The sequence below is a fragment of the Lepisosteus platostomus genome, chromosome 3, assembly GCF_059453375.1.
Source record: "Lepisosteus platostomus isolate fLepPlt1 chromosome 3, fLepPlt1.hap1, whole genome shotgun sequence".
In the NCBI taxonomy this organism is placed as follows: domain Eukaryota; kingdom Metazoa; phylum Chordata; class Actinopteri; order Semionotiformes; family Lepisosteidae; genus Lepisosteus; species Lepisosteus platostomus.
The window spans coordinates 63413080-63426338 of record NC_142613.1 but is presented as its reverse complement, the minus strand read 5'-3'; the positions used below and the strand labels follow the sequence as shown (position 1 = coordinate 63426338).

Genomic DNA, 13259 nt, shown 5'->3' with positions numbered 1-13259 from the left:
CAATGCAGCAATGCTCCAAATTCTTATTCTTTCAGTAAACCAAACCATCAACTGTACAACTTTAATCACTTACTGCTTACAGTACTTACACATTGTTCACCACTGCATGGGCTTCATTCTACTCTGTATAGGCATTTCTCAATTTCTAACTGCCTTATTGTTTTCTTTTTTGACTTAGTCTTGTCTTATGTCATTGTATTTGAATTTTTGTTTCATATACTGTTGTATATTTGGTGGGTGGCATGGTGGCACATTGGATAGCACTGTTGCTTTGCAGTGCTGTATGTCCTCTCCATGTTCGTGTGGGTTTCCTCCCAGTGCTCTAGTTCCCACACACAGTCCAAAAACATACTGGTAGGTTAATTGATTTCTGGAAAACTGGGCGTGAATGTGTGTGCATCTGTGTATGTGTATTATCTGCCCCGCGATGGTTAGGCTTCTGTTCGCCCGTCACCCTGAACTGGAAGAAGTGGTTAGAAAATGAATGGATGGTTGGATATTTTATCGTTTGTCCTCTGTTAGTGTAGTGCAGTGTATCTGATAAGAAACAATAACATTTTTGTGATTGATTTTCTGGTGAAACAAGGTGTCAGTGGTGAAAGGCAGTCTAATTATGCTGCAGTTTTCCTCTACCAAAAACCAAAGAAATATTCTAGGTGACACAGCATCTTCCACCTGTTCTGCCATTGAAGACATGGCCACCAGAATCATAACTCTAACATGTTTTCACAGTAACTGAAGCAGATCCGTAACTGAAGGGCCTACATTTTCTGCTTTGTGTCAAATCTGTCGTATCCTCATTTTTGCCTATCTTCTGCAAGTAACACAAATATGGATAGCATTTAAAAAAATGTTGTATTGTCAAAAATAGCAAAACAAATATTGTAAAAACTGTATTTTATAGTTTTTATAATATACAAGAAGCAAAAAATCAAGGTTTTTGTCTTTGAAAAAACTATAATGCCATTTTTTTAAATGCCAAAGGGGCTTTTCTTTTATTAGGATTTAAAGTTCATCTGTAATTAAACCCATCCATCAAGTTTTAGCAGATATAAAAGAAGAATACAAATTCTAGATAATTACATATCTGGAATATTCTCCACTAAACACAATCGTTTCATCCTACTTCTCAATCACATTGCATTTAAGACAATACAATTAAATGGTAGAGAATTTTTGCTAGGCAGTTGTATGTGACTTCAGAAGTGAAAAATATAAAAAGCTGTGTGGTTTTTTTACATATACTGTAATCTCACACAATATGATCTGCCTGGGACAAAAGTACAACATTTTAAGTGGTAAATTTTAAGACATAAAATAATAAACCTTTGCAGTAAAGTATATTTGGATTTATTTCTTTAAAGATGTATTTTTTAAATTTGGTTTTAAATATTAAATCTGAATTTCATTCAATAGTCATCTACCCCAGCAAGCAAAGGGTTCAAGACAGGAAACACTGTACAGGATGCCAGTCCATCGCAGGGGGCACACAGACACAAACACACACAGACTCACACTAGGGCTAGTATTAGTGATGGCATCTTTCAAATTTCTTTGGTTTAAAATGCAATCGGCACACCTAACTGATTGAGTTAATCGTACAGTATAAAATTGATTCCACATCTGGAATGAATTTTTGGTCAACACTAAAACTAAAATGGTTTGGTCCTTTTAGTCCATTAAGTGTATTTATTTTTTAATTTGGTGAGCAAAGTCTTGTACTGCTTTCTAAATGAGTTCTTATAAATGCAGTATTCAACTTGAACATAATCTCTTGATTTAAATCTGTTCTTTTAACCATATTTCTAACATTCTTTTTTATCCAATCACTTGCAGCATTAGGGAGAAGGATTTAAATTGACAGATTAGAATAAGATATTATCACTTTGTATACCGAGTTATAGCCTCGGTTGTAGCCATGTCATCCACTGGTAAGAGGGAAGACAGTAATTGGGTGGACTGACCAAATGGGTTCTACCAAGTGAAGAGATTTCCACTGTTGGTACTGGATTAAAAAGGTAACTAGGCATGCCTTCATTTTGACTATCATCAGGGTGGTAAGGCATTATAGCACTGTTTGCAGTCTAGGCTCCTTTAACATGCAGATTTCCCTGCTACTGTCATGTTGGCGTCCTTCGGCTAGCAGTTACCCTGGGAAACCGTTACATTCTCACAGTTCTCCAGGGTTTTGCAGCTCTGACAGATCACAGATCACATTTTTGCGATCTGTGTTAATCAGCTCATTATTCAATTCCCGCTTTTCTGACTCAAGCTGGGGAGTTGGTTCGACGGCAATTCGTCATTTTTTCACAAGCACTCTTGCACCTCTACTTCTTTCTCACACCACTCTTTAGTTTGCTGAGCTAGACAGTATTGTCTGCACTTGTCTGCTTCTTTTTCTTTTATTACAAGGCGCATTATTCGTTTTCTCTGTAACCAATCCTATGTTTCGTTTTTCCTATTTTTTCAGTACCCAAGTACCTATTTTTCCTATTTTCAGTACTCTGTACCCGAACCTTCCCACATTTTTTCCACTTAGGCAGGACGCTTGCTATTTGGGAGTTCTCCGTACCCGAGCCTCCTTTTATTTTTTCTTCCTTTGTTCTTAGTAGTTTTCAGCTCCAGCTGACCCGGTGCACAGAGCCAGGCTTACTCAGCGCAGAAGTCTTGACGGCCTCAAGTCTGCCTTTCTGGCCATCCAGCTCCTTTCTCAGGAAGCTCGCAATTCGAGAGACTCTGTTTTTCGGACCGGCGGAGTCTGTGTTGCAGCCCCCCAACTTCCTGTATTCGCTCTGTGTGAAAAATGTCTAAGTAATGCAGAATTGCTAACCCTGTAGAGCTATTCTACAATACGTTTCTGGAGCCTTCCAATTATCAGATTTCAAAATGTTCCTCAAACCAATGAATATGAGTCTTAAACAATCAAAACCACTGAAAAAAGCAAGGGGATACTATATCTTATTTAGGCACTTTTTCATTCAACTGATAAATGCTGTAAAATGGTTTTGAATGAGCATGCATTTCAGGCCAGTGGAGGGTTTGGGTTATAAGTCAAATGTTGACACCACCTTTACATCTATTTGCACAATAAATATCAAAATTAAGAGACTTAACACAGAAGAAGAGGTATTCTTACAACTTTTCAACTGACTCAGGTTTCGCTTAGTTCTACTAAATGGTGCAATATACAATATGAGCAGCCAAAAGTCTCCCCAAAAAAGTTTCAGATAGGAGCTAATTACCACCCATAGTAAAGATTACTTGGGACCCAAAATCCAGTACTGAGTGTAAAAAATGTCTAAGTAGCATAGGAATGTTAACCTTAACCCTAGCTGGGGTTTCAACAGAGCACTTCTGCAATGCGTGTCTGAAAGCCCTGCAGTCATCAGATTTGAAAATGTTCCTGAAACCAATAAATATACATCTAAAACAATCAAAACCATTGAAAACAGTTCTTGGAAATAGAACTTGTTCAATAATGTATCTTCGTTGGAATAAATTTCAATTAGCAGAAAAATGCTGTTTAGAACAACTATTAAATGTTGACTCCAGGTATACATCTATTTCCACATTAAATGACAAAATTAAGAGAGTTTAACCAGAAGAACATGTTTTCTGACAACTGTTGGTCTGACTCACTTTTGGAATGGAACTACTGAATGGTGCAATATACAATATAAGCAGTATAAAGTATAAAAAGTCTCTGATAAAAAAGATAGGATTCAATATCTTCAGATAGGAACACATTACCACTCGTCCTAAAGTTCATATGTGACCCAAAATCCTGCACTAAAAGGAAAAAATGTCTTAATAGTGTGGGAATGCTAACCCTAAACCTAGCTGAGGTTTCAACAGATCAAATCTGCAATGCGTCTCTGAAGCCCTCCAGTCATCAGATTTGAAAATGTTCCTCAAACCAAAACATACCGTATGAGTCTGAATCCATCACAACCATTGCAGACACTTCTCAGAAATGTTTTTCTTTTAAATGTATCTTGTGATATGGCAACTCATCCAGTATGTCATGCTGTCTTTTAGCAATAAAGAATGAATTTTATTGGGTCTGAATTCTGGTTTTCTGGACAAACAATGGGAGGAGTCTGCACCTCATTTCTCCACTAAAGGGGTGACTCAATCATTTTGGATGGATCTGAATAATCTGTTTTCTAAATTTTAAATCCATTCAATAATGCCTGTTGATATCAGAATTCTGACTGTTTCAATTTTATTATAAAATGCTCTTTAATTTAATACCACACAAGAGATATCTACTTTATTGGCATTTGCTCAGATATTCATCGTTCTTTGAGGTTGGATATTTTTTTTTTAGTATGAACATGTGATGTCTTCATTTAACTTCAACAGAGTGGTTAATGACTTAAAGTTATCCTTGCACAGTTTAGTGAAACTGAAGTTTAACAAAAGTCCTTGCTTGCATTCCTTGCTAAGCAGTGACCCCAAATTTATGACCTTCTTGGTTATGGGGGAAATCTCTTTTCTTGACTTCAGCAGAATTACCAGACCTACTTTGTTCATGGTCCAATGATTTTATGGTCGTGGCCGTGAGAGGATCACAGTTCTTCTAGCCTCTGTGGCACAAAAAGGAATGCAGATGCCTCACTATTTAGGCATGTTCCAAGTGGGGGATGCATGCAGACTTGTTAGCAAGGAATGATCACATACACCTTAATATCATATAGTATGACTTACAGCCAGAACTGCTATACCACCTTTTTTTCCTTACTGGCAACCAGATATGACAATGACCAAGGCTTCTATCTTAAGGAATCTTTCCCTTGCTATCACATCCTTCCTGCTCTCTGATATACTGTATGGTTTTTCCTGGATCCTACTGTACTTCTGCTCCTCAATGTTGCACATGGACGAACACTGACCTGCTTTCTCTCTTTTTCTCTCAGGTTTTGGCCCAGCCAGTCTCACTGCTGTGCCTCCGCATGAGCCAAGAGGACACATTACTGCAGACACCTGGCCCCACACTCACTCTGGCTTGGCCAGATCTTGTGCCTCATCCTGCTACACACTGCTTAGAAGACACTCTCTTCTCTTGCTTTTGGATGCAACTTTACTTTTATTAGTCTTTTATAAACCTTTATAAGACCGCCCACAGCTGTAGTTCATTGAGTTGCATATTTCCTACAGATGCAGTCTCTCAGAGACATACTTCCAAAAAAGCAGCTCCTTCCCTCATCTTTCCACTCCTTGTGCAGCATTATAGCATATTATACCTTGTGATAACTCATTATGCTCATTTTGTTTACTTATGGAGGACCGTCCACTTATCACTTATCTATAAAATCCAGGAGATTTAAATATGTCAGATTAGATTGCTGTGTTTTGAATGTTTGCTGAGTCTGTTACATTTGTGAGCCATAAGGCAGAATTTTCAAGAATGTCTCACAAAAGTTTTCTATTCTTTCAGTGATTAATGAAATGATTGTGTTTGATGACATGAGCAGAATCAGAAAATGAAATCCTCTTTTGCTCATCTGTCATCTTCAGCACAAACTTCAAATCAAATTATCACCATGAAGGAAAAGGGATAGCAGCCAGTCCTCCGGTTATACATTTGCTTGTCATTAGATAATATCTGTCTTTTGAAAAGCTGGTATTAGAGGTTGTCAGCTGATGACAAATAGCTGACACTCGACTAGTTCGGAGGTTGATAATAAAATGAATCTTTCAGTTGGTAAAGCACAAAGTCTGTGTCACCTGTTACTTAAATATAAAGATTACTGGAAGTTATTGGATATACAGTAGTAAGAGAAATATGATTTTACTTCAGACAATTTAAGAGGGTTTCTCTAGATTTTGCTTTTAAATGTTCATCAATCAGTCTGATACATATTGGTTTCTTTCTGCAAAATGGTATGGATCACGTCATATTAACACTGAACTAGATATAGTATTTCTGAAGTACTGTGAACCAGATTAAATTCATCCAAAGGCTGAATGCAGGAAACTAATACATTAATTTTATGAAAAGGCCCAGTATTGAAAAATAAGAATTCATAAATACCTCATGTATATGTAAATATTTTTCTCCATCACTGTTTGAAAGTTACTTAGCCCGGCGCATTTCCAGGCTGGAAGTCATTCTGGAATCCTAGGGTACAAGGCAGCTCTAACAGCACATGCCTGCTGAGACACCAGTCCATCCTGGAATCAGGAACCAGGGGAAAAGGGACACACTGAGCATCAAAAGAAATGTGTCACTTTAATAAATACACTTTAGTTATTTTGACCTTTTCAAAATTACTAAATCACCTCGTCAATGACAGAGTTGATTAGGTACAAGTGACGAGGTTATTTAACCTATGGAATAACAAGGTGGAGAAAGTAAAAATGAAAAGAACGAGTTTATGCTGCTTGTCAAGAGAACAATGTCTTTGTGCCAGTTGTGTGTTGGAGACTGGGCTGCATTAGTTCTCTGCTGCTTGCTATCTGGGATCTTCACAGCCAGCAAATACTAACCTGTTATTACAGTACTGTCCAGCTATTAAAAGCATGAGCCGTAACACCTTACCAAGATTGACTTATTGTCATGCTCTTTGTTTTTTGTGATTATTTTTACCCTGCCAATTCCACTGCACCAAAAATGCCAGCTTGCAACAAGATATTGACTTCACTTGCTGCCCCTACTGTACGTTTATCCTCATAAGACAAAACTCCAGCAGGATAACAGTCATCCTTATGACTCATGAATATGACAGTGATGGTGTGGGGTTCAACCGGTATGTTTTACTTAACAGGAACCTGCTTGTCCAGTCCAGAATGGGACTGAATACTACAAGACAGCACCTGCAACTTGGTGCAAAGCATACATCACAGATGTACAGTTCATTTTGTTTCCAGTGGCAGCCTTACATTCCCCTGCCCTTTAACCATTACACTTTGAAATTGGTTGATTATGATTAGTCCTACTGATGAGAAAAAATAATTAGCATAATGAATTCGCCTGTGTGATGGTTTTGCAATAAAATGTCTGTGTATTTGCTACAAAAATGTTTCGTAGAATTTCTTGAAATTAGAAGAAATCCGTTCCTTTTGTTGCTCAGTTTATTTATATTTTAAAATTGCTGCTTTTTTTCAGTTCCATACACACACCCATTGTGGAGTGACCACAGCAATGTTGACTGATGGATCATTTCTCCCATCTGAGGACACTGAACTATTTTAAAGTTGCTGCTTGCTTCATCCTGGACCTCCCCAGTTTCCTCCAGACAATTTAGAGACATGAGTGGATACAAGTGGAAACTATGTAGAAGCGCATTGAAAACCAGGAACAGAAGGCACGTCTTTACTCAAAGAGTTATGGAACTATGGAAAAAGCTGCCATGTTACTGAAGCCTGTAGCCTGGCTTTTCAAGAAATATCTGGATGAGATCCTTGGATAAGCTACTAAGTACCAAATGGGTTAGATGGGCAAAATGGCTTCCTCCTGCACAGTATATAGACTGTGAAGTTTCCCTTTTTCTTTAAGTTAAACTGAAAGATTATTTTATACAGGGGATATCTTCCTTAAATCAGATAGAATTAAAAGTCTCTTTTTAGCCTATTACTAACAAATTAATTCTCAGGAGAGAAATACAAAATGAAAAGTGGCTCTAGAAGAAAAGAGGGAGTTGGTCCTACAGTTGGTTTCTATTTTAAATAAAGGGTTCTTCATCCTTAATCACCAATACCAGATTTCAACATTTTTGCTCCCTTCAATAACCTTTCCAGGAGAGTATACTTACTGTACACTTCCTTGCAGTCCATTGCTAAAGCATTCATAAAACAAAACCTCTGCCACCATGACTGCTGAATCACAAGGAGATTGTTAGTCTTTCTCAGTTTGGCTGTTATCTCCAGCTCTGTTGTATGTAGCCAAAAGCAGATGTTAAAAGCCATTCCCATTCAATTTGTTTTTATTGGCAGGGATCTGCTTCAATTACTTCAAAGTAGTAAAAAAGTCAATCAAAAAAGCTTTGAAAAATTTGCAGTCCCCATTACATTAAATTAGATCTTTAAAAATACAAGGCTCAGTTCCTGACTTCAGAAGTAACTTAACAATCAATATCATTTGGAAATCAGACTGATGTAATGATAACTATTTATGATATGTAAATTCCAGGTTTTAGCCACAGTGGCTTGACAAAAATAGATCAATCCAAAAAGCAACTTGAATTAACTCAAACAGAAAATCAAGATCCATTATTTTTCTGAACGGTGTCAGCAAAATGGATACTGATCTGCATGGATACTGAATAGATAAGCTAGATAATGAATAAGGCACAATGAGCTTTATCTTGAAATAAACCGACACTCTTTTATGTCTTGCAATTGTGTTCCAAAACTAAACAAAATATGAATCCGTTATGTTTAAAATATTGCATACCAATTTATAAAGTATATGTAAACATCGATTGTTCTCCACTTACTGAATAACTTGTTCTCCATCAAATGTTTCTACGACAGCCTTCTTTTCCTGCTACTGTAAGTCCAGTGATTTCAAGCTGAAGCTGATAACTAAAAGAACTAGATGTAATACCTAAACTACAATGGAATATACTAGAACTGTGTATACTGGTAGAAGTGTGATTCAACTAAGTACTAAATTTAGGTTCATAATTACAGTTCTTATCTTCTTATCATCCCCCAGACATACAATCCAATTGTTTTCAGAGGCTGGACAGTCCTCTTTCTCCAGTTCTCGTGGAATGGCAGATGACACTTAAACACCTATCAAAAGAAGCTTAAGCAATTCAAGCAAAATAAAGTCTACAGGTAAGTTATAATGAATATACTGTATGTATTATTTATTTATTATGTGTTAAAAAAGATAACTTTATAGTTCTCCATCTTTAGTTGTTTAGTGAACTCCATGACACATATTTTCACATTAACATGCTTTTTGCTCCTTTTGCTTTTTAGTGTGATTTCATTGGTCATATTTTATATGTTTTAATCCACTGGCCTTTACAGAAAATATAACAAAAAAAAAGGTTTGCTTGTGGGTGAATTATAAAAGATAGATTTCTCACATTTCTGTAGCCAATTTCTTCTCAAAGGATTTCGATTAAGTAAATACAGGAAGACAACCATTTTATCCACCCCTGAAGAGCTGCACAAATTACACCTATTTGGCTCACATATAGTGTTCTTTAACTTCTTTTTTTCTGAACCGGGGAAAATCTGATCATGTTTCTCTGTAACAATAATAAAAAAACATTATTTTACATATCACCTTTGTGTGATATCACCTTAAGGACAGCACATACAAGGGTTAATTGCACAATGGACCGCGCAAAGAAATTTAAAATAGTCTTCTTTAGGTGTGAGGGCAGGAGTGGATCGCAGAAGGCATAATCAGCAAATTAGGAAAACAAAGAACAGGACAGGTGAGACGTTTATCCAGAGAGCAAGTGATCAGAAAAAGGAACAGCTGTTACGCCCAGGTTTTACGCTCTCTCTGCTGAATGAATAAAAGCATTTTATTAAAAACGCGTTTGCATTTGTCTGGGTATTTACTTTGTAATCTGTGGTTTACATCTACTGTATTGTTTTGAGATGCCACTTTTAAAGGTGATATGTAAAATAAAGTTTTTTATTATTGTTATAGAGAAACATGATCAGATTTTCCCTGGTTCAGAAAAAAGACGATTAAAATCTGTAATCTTTCCACTTGTATGTCATTGGAAAATACAAGAAGTTTCTGCTTTGTGTAAGGATGGTATCAAAAAGTAATCTAAGTGGTGAGAAAGCTGTGCTCCTCAAAGCGCTTTACAGGATAAAAACAATAACTACAATAGTGAATGGGCAAACGATTTTTTTATAGAAATACAAAATGAGATATACTGTAATGATGTGTTCCGGCTAAGACATTAACGAGTACAACCCCCCTCTCTGCGGGAGTGCTGGCTGTGCCGAATTAAACTGGTTTCACAGGTATTTTCAAAGTAGAAGGGGGCGAGATTTCCCGCTTAATTTTCGTGTTAAATAATTTTTTAAAATTAAAATTCATTCTATACAGCAATCGCATATTTGGGTACCGTTTCATAAAACTTTCATGCTTAAAATGTTTAGGGAGAAATGGAAGACTGATAATGGAATGGAATGGAATGAATGATAAGTGTCACAGTTTAAATAATTTTCGTAGTTAGATGAAACGCTCTGTTAAAAGCAAGGGAGTTTTTATGTCCGTTGCAGTAAAAGAAAATGCCTGACAAAGTAGGGCTTGGACAGATTCCAAGTGCATTTTTGCAATTTATGTTGCATTGTCCATTGTGCTGCTGTAATACAGTTTAAAATAAGTCTAAACTGTATCAGCTTTATTTATGGGTTGCAATTTAGAAAAAGTCAAAAACCGCACTCAAAATGCAATTTTGAGCTTTCTGGCAAGAGGAGACACCCAAATTAATAATGTAACATGCCACTGTCTGTGCATGAAAAAAGTTATACTGCTATTTCCTTAGATACGCGATTAAAAAAATAAATATTTTGAATCCCCGGCGGAACACATTCCATAAGAATCAGCGCTTTTATATATCGCCTTTAAAGGTGGCTTCTCAAAACGCTTTACAGGATAAAAACAACAATAACAGCAACAACAACAATATTGTATTTCATTGCACTTTGAAAACCAAGTAATAACTTAACTATATGTGCAAACGTTTTATGATATGTCGCTGTTGTGAATGTCTGTGGAGTGTATCTTATTTGCCTGTCTGTCCTGGCTCTCTCGCTCGCCCTCCCCCAATTCGATTCAATTCAAGGTGCTTTATTAGCATGACAGATGGGTACAATCAGTGTTGGGTATTTACTTTGCTTTGAGATTCCACTTTTAAAGGTGATATATAAATATATACAAAGATATCAATTTATGTTGCATTTGTCTGATTGTGAATCAAAAAACACATATATTTAAACCCGCGTTTGCGATTTAAATCAATATAAATGTTTATATTGTAATGCCTAGGTGACTATTCATTGTTATTAAAATGACTTAAATTCGATCATGTTGTGATATTTAGAAATATTGTAACGCCCTCGCCTGGTGGTGAGGAGGAAGCGCCCCTAGGCGCTCGTAGTACCGCTGGGCATGCTGGGAGTGGTAGCCGGGAAGAGTCTGAGGGTCAGCACGATGACCAGCGGCTGACCCTGCCTGTGTAAATAATGTCCTAGTAATTCTAGTGCCCTGTGTAGTCCTGTAAAAGTAGAGTGTGTTGTTAGGTAATTACCACCCTAAATGTGTGTACGTGTTCGTCAGTCTCCTCATGTGTGTGTAGATCCTGTGTTTGGTTTTGGTGTGGTTGTAAAATAAAGCCAGTGCTTGGTTAATCGCGTCTCCACTGTTCTTTAGTTCTGAGAAAGAACCTGCAATACGCTACATTGGTGTCAGAAGCGGGCAGAATGAACAACTCGTGGCAGACACTACCCGATTCCATAAAGCGCCGGCTGACGCTGGAAGACGCAGAACCCATCGGCGGCGCACATAAGGAGCCTGAGCAACTCCTGGGTGCGACAGGTGGCCACAGCCCTTACCAGGGCTACCCAGTAGTGGTCCCGCCAGTGGAATTGGGGCGGCCGCCCCGGAGAGAGGATGCCCTCCCTGCCGGAGCCGATCAGCGATTCCCACACCCATCGGCGCGGGTGCGACCAGGTCGCTACGATGGTGAGGCGCCTTGGGAGACCTATAAGGCGCAGTTCCAGCTCGCGGCCCGGACGAATGGCTGGAGCCGGGCGGAGATGGCCGGCCACCTGGCGGCGGCGCTGGAAGGAGCGGCCTGCCAGGTGCTCCTGGACGTCCCGGAGGAGGACAGAGGCGACTACACGGCGCTGGCAGCAGCCCTCCAGCTGCGCTTCGGTGTAGAGGAGGCGCCGGACTTGATGCGGGAGAGGCTGGCCCTGCGGCGGCGCCGACCAGGAGAGCGACTGGGCCCGGTCGCCGCGGATGTCATGTTCCTCGCCCGCCGAGGATACCCAACTTTCCCCCGGGAGGCGCAGCGGGAGATGGCTCTCCAGGCCTTTCTCAAGGCCCTCTCGCCCGAGGAGCTGCGGCGCCACGTGCAGCTGGCCGCGCCAACATCGCTGGAGCAGGCCTTGGCCCTTGCTACACGGGCTGAGGTAGTGTTCGGGGTGACTGGCAGCGCCAGCAGACGCAGTGCGCCCTGCCGGCTGACCGAGGCGGCGACGGAGGAATCCAGCGAGGGGGAAGAGGAGCCAGCCCGTGCAGCGACCGCCGCGGAACAGCCCCGCACGCTGATTTGCGTCCGCTGCGGGAAAAGAGGACACCGAGCCCGGGTCTGCCGGGCACCCGAACCTCGCTCTCCCCGATCGGCGTCGGGAAACGGGAACGGGGCGGCTCAGCGCGGGGAAGGCCGTCCTTGAACACCTCAACCCCCGCTCCGGAGAGCGCTGTAAAAACCGGCGCCCCTCACGCCACCGTGGGGCGAGTCGGCTGTAGCCGGGGCCTGTACCTCCACTGCCGGATTGAGGACCAACCCTGCCTGGCCCTACTCGACACCGGTTCATCAGTGACCCTACTTCGGCCGGGCGTCCTCCCCGACACCGAGGGCACCAACCCCCCAGGATGGGAGGCCTCCAGCCTGCGGCTGAGGACCGTGACGGGACAGCTCGCTGCAGTCCGGGGGAAACGGGTGCTTGCCTTCCGTCTGGGTGCAGCGACGGTGCGCCACCCCTGCTACCTTGCACCCATCCAGGAGGACTGCATTCTGGGGCTGGACCTACTGCAGCGAGTGGGGGCCAGGTTGGACTTGGACCGGCAGGAGTTGGTGTGGCAGGGGGAGCGACTGCACCTGGTGGAGGGCAGGTCCGGCGAGGGCCGAGGGACGCGGGCTTGCCGGAGCCGGGGGAACAAGAGGCAGCGGCGGCGGCGGCGGCGTCAGTCGCCGGGGCAGACCAGGCCTGCGAGCCGGGGAGCGAGCGTGCCGGATCCTGCCCCTGAGTCGGCCGGGGGGCCAGACAAGGCGGCGGCGGGGGCCGAGCGTTGCGTGGAAGCGAAGCGTGCCGTTGAGGACCTCTTCCAGCGGAGCTGCGAGGGCCTCGATCAGGACCAGCGGCAGCGGCTCCAGCAGCTACTCGCCCAGAACGAAGACCTCTTTGCGGCGAGGGATGAGGACTGCACCCGCACTGCCCTGGTCCAACACGAGATCAACACCGGCGACGCTCGGCCCATCCGCATCCCACCAGGACGCATGGTCCACGCCAAGCGGACCGCCGCCGAGGAAAAGATCCGG

The 13259-nt window shown here is 41.4% G+C and overlaps 1 long non-coding RNA gene across 2 annotated transcripts in view; it reads left to right on the top strand.

Moving 5' to 3' along the window:
- The window catches only part of LOC148675253 (uncharacterized), a 57809-nt gene that overhangs the window by 20648 nt on the left and 23902 nt on the right, over nucleotides 1-13259 (top strand). For both annotated transcript variants that reach the window (XR_015935482.1, XR_015935481.1), the window contains exon 2: nucleotides 8663-8787. This is a non-coding gene — a long non-coding RNA (uncharacterized LOC148675253). The remainder of the gene's footprint in view (nucleotides 1-8662; nucleotides 8788-13259) is intronic.